The sequence below is a fragment of the Lipotes vexillifer genome, unplaced genomic scaffold (genome assembly GCF_000442215.2).
Source record: "Lipotes vexillifer unplaced genomic scaffold, Lipotes_vexillifer_v1.1 scaffold809, whole genome shotgun sequence".
Lineage (NCBI taxonomy): Eukaryota > Metazoa > Chordata > Mammalia > Artiodactyla > Lipotidae > Lipotes > Lipotes vexillifer.
In genome coordinates, this window is record NW_006788521.1 from 2,388,696 (window position 1) to 2,399,478 (window position 10,783).

General features: G+C 46.5%; 1 protein-coding gene across 1 annotated transcript in view; it reads left to right on the plus strand.

The window, feature by feature from the left end:
- GABBR2 (gamma-aminobutyric acid type B receptor subunit 2) overlaps positions 1-10,783 on the plus strand; it is a 370,111-nt gene that overhangs the window by 343,751 nt on the left and 15,577 nt on the right. The window lies entirely within an intron of this gene.

Below are 10,783 nucleotides of genomic sequence, written 5' to 3' on the forward strand. Positions count from 1 at the left end.
GCATTCCTGGCATTTAGTGCCCAGGCGCCAGGGGTTCTGAGTGCCCTGCACTGAACAGGACAGTCCCTCACAACAGAGAATCACACGCCCTCCAAAGAAAATAGCTGCCGGAAGTTCCCCCGTAGAGAAACCCTTGTGGGTGATCTCACAGGTCCCTTCCCGATTTGGGATTCTGAAAAAAATTCACCCAAACTCATAATCAAACAGTCTAACAAGAAAATCTTACCCTGAAGTGACAGCTTAGAGCTTGGCTGCCTGGAGATGTGGAGCTGCTGCTGTGGAGATAAGCAGCCAGCCCGGAGGGATCCGGAAGGTCCTCCCAGCTCCAGGGCTCTGTTGACTCCCTGTGCTGGGAGATAACGATGATGGTTCACATATAAGGAGTGGGCCTTCCAGTCTCAGGAGCCTGCTAAACTCACTAGTCACCTCTTCTGATCATCTTGCCAAACCTGGGAGGTTGCAGGTGAGGAAATCTTGGCTCGGAAAGGCTTAGAGATGTGTTCAAAGTCTCACAACCGGCAAGTGATGGACTTGGGATCTGAACTCAGGGGACTTTCTCTCCCTGCCAGGTTTCCTTGATGGGACCGCCCCCCATCTTCCCCCCAAAAAGAGGCAGTGTTGACTCACATGCCTTCCCAGGAAAAGAGAAGCATCTCAAGACTCTGAAATGCAGCCCAGAAAGGTCAGACATCCTCCCTCCTCTCTGTACCACACACACTCAAACTCAAGTTTATATACACACATATACTCACCCCCAGTAGAAAAATCTACCAATTCTACCAGGTATTTCAAAAATCAGCTTTGAAATTTTTAAAAAAAAGAGGCAGAAAGCCAGCTTCTGGGAGCTGGTCAGAAGGTGGAAGACACCCCCTCCTTCCAAGAAGCACTAGCCAGGTGGTGCTTGGGAACCTGAGCTACCCACAGCAGTGGCAGCCTAAGAGGTCCGAGGAGCCAGAGCCAAGAGCCCCGTGATCACAACGGAAGCTCGTGGCACCCTTCATGCCCACCACCGGACTCCTCACCCTCCCCACTCAGGGTCTGAACACACAGACACGCTGTGTCAAGTCTGTCCTTGTGCTTAGCTGTCACTCTGTGTCAGAGGCGTGCAAATGACAAAAGGAGTCTACATTCTATCTTTTTTATTTATTGAAGTGTAGTTGATTTACAATATTGTGTTAATTACTGCTCTACAGCAAAGTGAGTCAGTTATATATACATCCTTTTTTTAAATATCCTTTTCCATTATGGTTTATCATAGGATATTGAATATAGTTCTCTGTGCTATACAGTAGGACCTTGTAGTTTATCCATCCTATACATAAAAGCTCACATCTGCTGACCCCAACCTCCTACTCCATCCCTCCCCCACCCACTAGGCAACCACCAGTCTGTTCTCTATGTCTGAGTCTGTTTTTGTTTTATAGATAGGTTCATTTCTGCCATATTTTAGATTCTACATCTAAGCAATATCATGTGGTATCTGTCTTTCTCTTTCTGACTTCATTTGGTATGATGATCTCTAGTTGCATCCATGTTGCTGCAAATGGCATTATTTCATTCTTTTTTATAGCTGAGTAGTATTCCATTGTATATATGTACCACATCTTCTTTACCCATTCATCTGTTGGTGGACATTTAGGTTTTTTCCATGTTTTGGCTACTTGAATAGTGCTGCTATGAACATAGGGATGCATGTTTCTTTTTGAATTATAGTTTTATCCAGGTGTATATATGCCCAGGAGTGGGATTGCTGGATCATATAGTAATTCTATTTTTAGTTTTCTGAGGAACCTCCGTACTGTTTTCCACAGTGGCTGCACCAAATTACATTCCCACCAACAGTGTAGGAGGGTTCCCTTTTCAAGGAGTCTGCATTCTTAACCAGAGATCTGCTAAGCTGAGGACCAAATGTCACCCTATTGCTTAAGATCCTTTAAGGCCTTGCTGTCCAAAGGGCAGTCCGTGGACCAACAGCATCAAGCATCCCCTAGGAGCTGCTCAGAAATACAGCATCCTGGGGCCCACCCAGACCTACTGACCCATCTGCATTTTAACAAGCCCCCCAGGTGATTTGTGTGCAGATTATGGAGTGAGGAGCAGCACTGGCCCCCTCACTTATTGCACTCCAGCCACGCTGGCCTCCTTTTGGTTCCTAAAATATGCCGAAGTCTTTGCCATTTCAGGTCCTGCCTGCTTGCTGTTCCCTCTCCTAGGAATGCTCTCCCCCGAGGTTTTCACATGGCTCGTCTTCCCACCGTTCAGGTCCCAGATTAATGTCGCCACTTCAGAAGAGCCTTCCCAGACTATCTGGTCTGAAGTAGGTCCTCTGGCTAGTAGCCCTCAGAGTGCCTTGTTGTTCTCTTTAGGAACATTTATCACCCCTCTACTCGTAGCTGTGCCGTATGGTTTGTCAACCTCCTGTGCCCTCCACTGGAATGCACGCTCCAGGAAGACAAGCATCCTACGGGTCTTATACACCTGGACCCCAGCATCAAGCACAGTGCACGGCACACAGCAGGCACATGAGAAATACTGATCAAGTCGATTCTGAATGAGTGAATGCAGGACAAATACAGTCGTGAAATGTAAGAGAAATATAGTCATCCCTCAGTTATTCAGGCTTACATTAACTGTACTGTAAATTAACTCATAGGCTCATTTGTAGATGGGAAGCTGAAGTCAACAAAAGGGCGAGGACTTGCCCAAGGTCACCCAGTAAGTCTATAACAGGACCCAGCCCTTTGACCTTTCAGGCCTCAATGTTTCAAGCCATGCCCAGACCCTTGCTGGTCCATTTGTGCAGCCTGACAAAGCCGGATGTTTGTAGGGGCCACTAACCTACACTGTGAATAGTTGCATCATGCGGAGGGACTCTCAGGCCAGCTGCTCCCCTTTCGCTGCACAGATGGGGGAGGCTTTCCCGGGCAGCGTCTGCCTGCCTCCCGCTGAGCAGCAGCTAGACCAGGAGTCAGGTGTGAGTACTTGCAGGCTCCGGCCATTGCAGACAGCTTGATTTCATGCAGCACCAAAGCATAGCCTTTGCAGAGCTCCGGGGGCTTCAGGGAGGCCTCTATTAACTCTATAGCAATTAAGTCGTTCCTCCCATGAGCAGCACCTCACAATTTACAGAGCAGGTATTATACCCACTGTCTCCTTGGAATATGAAGCAGGGCAGTTGGGGGATGCATGTGGTGAGGAAGGAATGAACATTGGTTTGGGAATCAAACGAATCTCAGCTCTGACACTAGCTGGAGATTTAGGGCAAGTTACTTAACTTCTCTGTGCCTTAGTTTCCTCATCTGTAAAATGAGGTTAACACCTTGATAGATTTTTTTCTTCTCATTTTTGGCTGCATTGGGTCTTCGTTGCTGCATGCAGGCTTTCTCTAGTTGCGGCGAGCGGGGGCTACTCTTCGTTGCAGTGCACAGGCTTCCCATTGTGGTGGCTTCTCTAGTTGTGAAGCATGGGCTCTAGGCGCGCAGGCCTCAGTAGTTGCAACACGTGGGCTCAGTAGTTGTGGCTCTCAGGCTGTAGAGCGCAGGCTCAGTAGTTGTGGCGCATGGGCTTACTTGCTCCGCGGCATGTGGGATCTTCCTGGACCAGGGCTTGAACCCGTGTCACCTGCACTGGCAGGTGGATTCTTAACCATTGTGCTGCCAGGGAAGTCCAACCTTGTTAGATTCTTATGAGGCTTCAACAAGATAACGTGTGTAGAGCTCACAGCTTTGCAACTAGCACGTTACTGTCACTCATGACAAGGCAGCTCTTGTTCTTAGGGTGGCTGTTATTTGCTGAGGCCAGCCCATTCCCCCTCTGAGGTCACCTCTCATGGAGCCGTCCTGATCTTACTAGGATGGAAGACCCATGAGGACAGGGCTCTTGTCAGCCCTGGTTATTGCTGCCTTCCCCATGCCCAGAACAGTACCTGGCAGATGGTAGTGCTTGATAGTTATGGAATGAATGAATGAATGATTACTTAGGTAATTGCCCAAGTGAGCAACAAATAAGGAGGGAAAATAAAGAAGAGAAAAAAGCAAGCTGAAAGTTCTTGTAAGCCAGTTATCCAGGGCAAGGGAAACATTCTTAGGCCAGTGGAAATGCTGTAGTCCACAACTGCACAGAGAACTGGGCCTAAAATCCTGGCTCAGGCCCTGTCAGATCCCGGCATGGCATCTGCAGGGGTCAGTGCCCTGTGCTCACTGGCGCCGGGCTGTGTGGCCAGCCCACACTAGGAACAGGGGGAGTGCTATGGCCAGGTACACCCTGGGCCCTCTGGTCCCTCCTTCCCCAGCAGCTCCCCACACCTCCCCCCTACTCTGCTTCACCTGCTGCCCTGGGGTGCGGGGCGGGGTGGTGGTCCTCCAAGGTGCCTGAAGTCTGGCCTCATTTAAGGCCAGTGAGTGCCTTGTAGAGTAGCACAGGATGCTGCTGACGGCTTCGACGCAGCCCCACCGAGCCACAGAAGCAGCTGTGTCCCCAGCAGAGGGTGATCCACAGCTGCCGGGTGGACCCTCCACACGGTTCTTTGGTGCCCTCTAGTGGTGCTCTGGTGCACGACAACGACGCCAAGTAAGGGCTCAGGTTTCCTGCCCTCTCCCGTTGCCTGGTCAGGCATCTCTCCCCATGTGTGTGACTGCTCAGAGCACTCTGAACTCCAGTCCCAGGCACAATGGATCATACAAGAAAAGGCATGGCTCTTACAGTTTGCTTTGAGATTCAATGCAGTGCTCATTTGACTTTATTCAGACTCCCCATCCCCCAGCCTCATGAGTACATAAACTTCATCACTCATAAAACCACCTGAATCACTGCCACTCTGATCTGTGTCCAGTGTTCACAGCCCTGGGGCTGTGTGAAGGTGACGTTGATGACTGGGAGGTTTTTATGGCTTGTTTCCGGATCAGTGCCTATGTACTGGGAGATGGAGTAGAAGCATCTCTGCTCACCCTTGGGATCATGACTTCTCTGAACTCTGGGCAGGCCCTTGTTTTTTTGCTGCCCTTCCACCTCTGCAGGCAAGGCTGTGTTTAAGCTTAACGAGATAAATGGGGTACTGAAAGACCAGATATAAGAATTGGGATTTCAGGATTCGAAGAGGTCAGAGCAGACCAGGATGGAGGGCATGAAGAGGGGAGGGCTACGAACGAGGTAGAAGGTAACCAGGCTGGAATGTCAGCTGCAGAAGCGAGAAGACAGAGCTAGCAGCAGTTCCACGAAAACTACCTATGGGGTCTTAATCAACCGTAAGGAAAATATGAATCACCAGTGAAAGGTAGTTATTTAGAAAGGCAAGGAGATCTGAAGCAAGGATGCTTAGTACCATCTGAAGTGTTGAGCTCAGTTCTAGGTTTTCAGATCAATAGTAAACTCGAGCAGTTCAGGAGGACCAGGTCGACTTGTGGGGGGAGGTGATATGTACCTTCACTGCAGATCTTCCCCTCATGAGGAAGAGTGTGCAGACTTAAGGAGAGAATTTGATACCATTCTGAGGAGCCCCGGAGGAAAGACGAGGATCAATGGCGGACGTATAAGAGGAGAAGGTTCTGGTTCAATAAAAGAAAAACTGTGCAACCATCTCACCGAGAGTGGGAGGGAGGGTACTCTGTCGCTGGAGGTATATAAGCCAGGCAATCATTGTTAGCTTCCCATGAATAGAGTTTTCATTACATTGAACAACGGGGTATGACAGAATCAGTCCTCTCTACAAAGAGAATCTAAGAGTTCATCATAAATGACTGCCTTTCATTGTAGAACAACAGACCCTATCATCATTAATGGATTTGCTGTTCGCGCATGGCCGTAATGGGCCTGTGCTACTGCGTTCTGAGGTCTGCTTAGTTGTCAGACATTGGAGAAAACCAAGTTACGCCACTAAGTCACTGTTGACCTTGGGACCAAGTCCTTTCTCAGTCTCCTCAATTACACAATGAAAGGACATCAGGAACCCCCCACCACTCTTAGAATCCAGCTCAGCTCCTGGGTCAGTAGCAGTGGAGGGGAAATCTCTAGCCCTGGCAACTCTATGGTTCCTGGGGATCACCTTTCCCTGGGGTGTCTCTAAGTACCCACTGCCACCACTGCAGAGGGCCCTGTAGCACTCCAGCCTGTGTGTGTACTCAACGATCATGGAATCACAGAGGCTAACCTAAGGCTTTCTGTGGCTTGGGACAAAGAAAGGGAAACCAAGCCTGAGCGAGCATGCAACTGGATGATCTAGTCATAAAATGGTCTGAGCCCTCCGGCTCCACCCCTCCCAGCTCCTCCTGTATCCATATGGCAGCACCATCTTTCCCCAACTCACAGGTACCCAGGCAATGGCATGCCTTGAAGGTCAGGCCTAGTGAGCAGGGCTAAGAGAAATAGGGTTTCCATCCCCCATGTTAAGGCCTGCCTTTCACATCCCTGGATCCCACCAATGTGGCCCTTCTTCCTAGTGACTGACCCTGGGCATGCCTACCCCTTACCCTCAGGAGTGTGGCTTTATCCTGGGCCTTAAGAGGCAACATCCAGAACACAGTTCTTTGATGAGATACCCTCAGTGGGATCTGTGCTAAAGACAGATTTGCAAGGACATCTTCAACTTAGTAAATTTGTTGTTGGTAGTGTATGGATGTAGCAATTTTGAAACTATTTTGTGTCTATTATAGAATTGAGAAAATGAGTGAATACCTTGATATTGTTAAAAACCAGGGATCTCACTGTAAGAGAATAAACATGCAAATATGGAATGGGGGAGAGCAAGCAAGAACACTTGAGTTGTTGGATTTTATTTATATCTATAGATAGATGATAAAGAGATAGAATGATGGTAGATGGATGGGTAGATAGATAGATAGGTAAAGGGGCCTAGAAGTAATGATACCCTAGGAACAGTGAGCACATCAGTGCCCAGATCTCGGTTTCTAGATACTATTCTCTGCTACAAAGAACCAGGACTCCTCAGAGAAATGGCTGATTCCAAGACTAGGGCAAGGAAGATACAAGGAGAGCCTGGAACCTGTTGTGCCAAGAGGTAGAAAAGTGCCAAAAAAATTATGGGAGGGTGGGAGGGAGGGAGACGCAAGAGGGAAGAGATATGGGAACATACGTATATGTATAACTGATTCACTTTGTTATGAAGCAGAAACTAACACACCATTGTAAAGCAATTATACTCCAATAAAGATTTAAAAAATAAAATAAAATAAAATAAATTAAAAAATTATGGGGACATGCATGTTGAAAAAACACAGGAGACAGCATGAGGGGGTTTCCTACTAGCCAAATCTGGAAAATTCTGAACAAAATGAATAATAGTAGTAATGGATTATAAGACACTGAATCTAAAAGGATCCCATAAGTCTATACTGATATACATAAATGAGTGGGAGGAAAGATCTTGTTTACAATATATTGCCAAGTATTTAAATGGAATGTTAGAAAATCACCATTTTGCAGCCACCAAAGTAATATGACTCAGATAGGAATCATCAATGGAAGCTGCAACCACTGAGTTAATGCTTGTGGGGGAACAGGATGCCCACACGGTCTCAAAGTATCTCCCACAGATTAGTTATTAATTACAAGAGGGAAATGGTACCTTTGAAGTGGAGAGATCTGGCTGACATCACCTCAACCAGATGATCAAAAACATAACCAATAATGGGACAAAGTGCCATCAAATGCCCCTGATGTAAGACACTGAGGAGGTGAGAACATCACTTACATAGAACTCCTGCCAAGAATACATAACCTGAATTCAGTCGTGAAAACACATTCAGACAAACCCAAACTGAAGGACATTCTACAAAATAAATGACCTGAAATATCAATGACATAACAGACTGAAGTAGGCTGAGGTCTCTTTTTTTAAATTGAAGTGTATTTGATTTACCATGTTATGCCCATCTCTGCTGTGCAGCAAAGTGACTCAGTTATACACACATACACATGCATTTTTAAAATATTTTTAATTTTTATATTTTTTATATTTTCCATTGTGGTTTATCCCAGGAGATTGGATATGGTTCCCTGTGCTATACAGTAGGACCTTGTTCTTATCCAGTCTAAATGTAATAGTTTGCATCTACCAACCCCAAACTCCCAGTCCATCCCTCTCCCTCCCTCCCTTCCCCTTGGCAACCCCAAGTCTGATCTCTATGTCTGTGTCTATTTCTGTTTCATACATAAGTTCATTTGTGTCATATTTTAGATCCCACATGTAAGTGATATCATGTGGTATTTGTCTTTCCCTTTCTGACTTCCTTCACTTAGTATGATAATCTCTAGTTGCATCCATGTTGCTGCAAATGGCACTATTTCATTCTTTTTTAATGGCTGAGTAGTATCCCATTGTATATATGTACCACATCTTCTTTATCCATTCATCTGTCGATGGACATTTTGGATGTTTCCATGTTTTGCCTATTGTAAATAGTGCTGCTATGAACATAGGGGTGCATCTTTTTGAATTATAGTTTTGTCCGGGTATATGCCCAGGAGTGGGACTGCTGGACCATATGGTAACTCTATTTTTAGTTTTCTGAGTAACCTCCATACTCTTTTCCATAGTGGCTGCGCCAACTGACATTGCCACAAGCAGTGTAGGAGGGTTCCCTTTTCTCCACACCCTCTCCAGCATATGTTATTTGTAGACTTTTTTTTTTTTTTTTTAATCTTTGGCTGCAGTGGGTCTTTCTTTGTTGCTGCACGTGGGCTTTCTCTAGTTGCCGTGAGTGGGGGCTACACTTTGTTGCGGTGCGCAGGCTTCTCGTTGCAGTGGCTTCTCTTGTTGCAGAGCACGGGCTCTAGGCGCACAGGCTTAGTTGCTCTGAGGCATGTGGGATCTTCCCAGACCAGGGCTCGAACCCGTGTCCCCTGCATTGGCAGATTCTTAACCACTGTGCCACCAGGGAAGCCCCTAGACATTTTAGTGATGGCCATACTGATCGGTGTGAGGTGGTACCTCACTGTAGTTTTGATTTGCATTTCTCTTATAATTAGTGATGTTGAGCATCTTTTCACGTGCCTATTGGCCATCTGTATGTCTTCTTTGGTAAATGTCTGTTTAGGTCTTCTGCCCACTTTTGGATAGGGGTCTTTTTGTTGTTGAGTTGTATAAGCTGTTTGTATATTTTGGAGATTAAGCCCTTGTCGGTCACATCATTTGCAAGTACCTTCTCCCAGTCCATAGGTTGTCTTTTTGGTCTCCCCATCCCCACCCAGCAGCATGCAGGATCTTGGTTCTCTGACCAGGGATTGAACCCGCGTCCCCTGCAGTGGAAGCACAGAGCCTTAACCACTGGACCACCACAGAAGCCCCTGTCTTTTCGGGGTTTTTTTTGTTTGTTGTGTTTTTAAAAATTAATTAATTTGTTTATTTTTGGCTGCATTGGGTCTTTGTTGCTGCGCACAGGCTTTCTCTAGTTGCAGCGAGCAGGGGTACTTTTGTTGCAGCGCACGGGCCTCTCATTGCAGTGGCTTCTCTTGTTGCAGAGCATGGGCTCTAGGCACGTGGGCTTCAGTAGTTGTGGCTCACCGGCTCTAGAGTGCAGGCTCAGTAGTTGTGGCGCCCGGGCTTAGTTGTTCCACAGCATGTGGGATCTTCCCGGACCAGGGCTCAAACCCACGTCCCCTGCATTGGCAGGTGGATTCTTAACCACTGCACCACCAGGGAAATCCCTCTGTTCGTTTTTTTAATGGTTTCCTTTGCTATGCAAAAGCTTTTAAGCTTAATTAGGTCCCATTTGTTTATTTTTATTTCTACTGCTTTGGGAGACTGACCTAAGAAAACACTGGTATGATTTATGTCAGAGAATGTTTTGTCTATGTTCTCTTCTAGGAGGTTTATAGTGTCATGTCTAATGTTTCAATCTTAAGCCATTTTGTTTTTTTGTGTGTGCATGGTGTGAGGGTGTGTTCTAACTTTATTGATTTACATGTGGCTGTCCAACTTTCACAGCACCACTTGCTGAAGAGACTTTTTCCCATTTTGTATTCTTGCCTCCTTTGTCAAAGATTAATTGACTGGGGGAGGGTGGGAGGGAGGGAGACGCAAGAGGGAAGAGATGTGGGAGCATATGTATATGTATGACTGATTCACTTTGTTATAGAGCAGAGGCTAACACACCATTGTGAAGCAATTATACTCCTGTAAAGACGTAAAAACAAATATATATATATATATAAGATCACTATGTTGTACACCTGAGACTAATATAATACTGTAAACTATACTTTATATAAAAAAAGATTAATTGACTGTAGGTGTGTGAGTTTATTTCTGGGCTTGCTGAGGTCTTGAGATTGAAGGAGGAAGGGCTGATTCCAAGGCTGACTACAGACATGATAAGTAAATGCAACACATGGTCCTGGATTGGGTCCTTAAAGGACATTATTGGGCCAATTAGCAAAATTTAAAAATAGGTAGTGTATTAGATAATATACTGTATCAATGTTAAATTTCCTGAATTTGGTAGGTATATATATGTGGCTATATAAGAGAATCTCCTGTTCTTAGGAAAAACATGCTAGATATTTAGGGGTGAAGAAGGGCCAGGATGTCTGCAACTTACTCTCAAATAGTTCATTAAAAAAATATACCTACCAGGCTTCCCTGGTGGTGCAGTGGTTGAGAGTCCGCCTGCCGATGCAGGGGATGCAGGTTCGTGCCCCGGTCCAGAAAGATCCCACATGCCGCAGAGCGGCTGGGCCCGTGAGCCGTGGCCGCTGAGCCTGCGCGTCCAGAGCCTGTGCTCCGCAATGGGAGAGGCCACAACAGTGAGAGACCGATGTACCGCCAAAA